Raw genomic sequence first — 1,583 nt, forward strand, 5'->3', positions numbered from 1 at the left:
GTAGACCAGGCTGGTCTCGAACTCACAGAGATCCGCCTGCCTCTGCCTCCCGAGTGCTGGGATTAAAGGCGTGCGCCACCATCGCCCGGCATCCATCCAATTTTTGTTTGTTTTTGTTTTTTGGTTAAGCTAATTTTTTTAAAGTTTTAATTCTGTCATAGATTTTTGGTTTTAGTGGTAGATAAGTGCATAAAATATATTCAGTGCTAAAAGCATAAAATCAAATGTGAAGCTCCACTGTATAGGAGTTCACTGAGTTGTGTAGTCTTTGGTCTGTGTTGTTTTTGATAGGAATAGTTTTTTAAAGTTTATTTTGAGGGGCTGGAGAGGATAAGAGCACTTCCAGAGGTTTTGAGTTCAATTCCCAGCAATCACATGGTGTCTCACAACCATTTGTAATGAGATCTGGTGCCTTCTGCAGTGATAATGCAGGCAGAGCACTGTATACACAATAAGTAAATGAATAAATAAAAAGTCTTTTTAAAAAAGTTTATTTTAAAATTTTGTGATTTTTTTTTTAAATTATATTCTTTAGGACAAAGCCAGATGTACTAACCCTGTTGTCAATAAATCTCCTGTGCTTTTCAGTTTTTATATATATATATATAATTTATTTAAATTTATTTTATGTGCATTGGTGTGAAGGTGCCCTTTTCAGATCCCCAAAAACTGGAGTTATAGACAGTAGTGAGCTGCCGTGTGGGTGATAGGAATTGAACCCAGGTCCTCTGAAAGAACAGTCAGTGCTCTTAGCCACAGAGCTGTCTCTCAAGCCCCTTTGGTTTGGTTTTTTTGAGACGGATCTCACATAACCCAGGCTGGCTCTGAATTTACAGTCTTTCTGCTTCTTGTCATCATTTTATTATTTACTATTTTGGTGATTTCTTAAGTGTGCCTGCACAACTGACTAGTCCTTGCTGTGGTGGTGGTGACATTACTGTCCCATGCTGTGTCTCCTCCCTACCTCGCCCTCTCCTGGTTATTTTAGGCTCTACATTTTGCTATCATTACTGCTTTTGTCACAGTTTTTGATTTGGTCACAAATATTTTGAAGTATTATACTTATGATCTGTTTCAGATTCAGCATTGATTACTTTTTGATCGAATCAAGCACAGTTTCCAATTGCTTAGATTAGAGCAGCGGTTCTCAACTTGTGGGCATTACTGCTTTTGGGGTTGCATAACAGATAGTCTGCATATTAGATATTTACAATACAATTCATAACAGTAGCAAAATTAAAGTTATAAAGTAGCAACAAAATAATTTTATTGTTGGGGTCATCACAGCATGAGGAACTGTATTAAAGGGTTGTAGCGTTATGAAGGTTGAGAACCACTGCATTAAAGGGTTATATTTTTGTTTACACTTCATTGTCTTAATTGATACAACTTTTTCAAAATGAGGTCATAGTTAATTAAGATTCTGTTTGAGCCGGGCGGTGGTGGCGCATGCCTTTAATCCCAGCACTCGGGAGGCAGAGGCAGGAGGATCTCTGTGAGTTCGAGACCAGCCTGGTCTACAGAGCTAGTTCCAGGACAGGCTCCAAAGCCACAGAGAAACCCTGTCTCAAAAAACCAAAAAA

The 1,583-nt window shown here is 38.4% G+C and overlaps 1 protein-coding gene across 1 annotated transcript in view; it reads left to right on the plus strand.

Annotated features, from left to right (window-relative positions):
• The window catches only part of Trim37 (tripartite motif containing 37), a 129,787-nt gene that overhangs the window by 75,499 nt on the left and 52,705 nt on the right, over positions 1-1,583 (plus strand). The gene's annotated exons all lie outside the window — the stretch shown is intronic.

The sequence above is a fragment of the Microtus ochrogaster genome, chromosome 7 (genome assembly GCF_000317375.1).
Source record: "Microtus ochrogaster isolate Prairie Vole_2 chromosome 7, MicOch1.0, whole genome shotgun sequence".
Lineage (NCBI taxonomy): Eukaryota > Metazoa > Chordata > Mammalia > Rodentia > Cricetidae > Microtus > Microtus ochrogaster.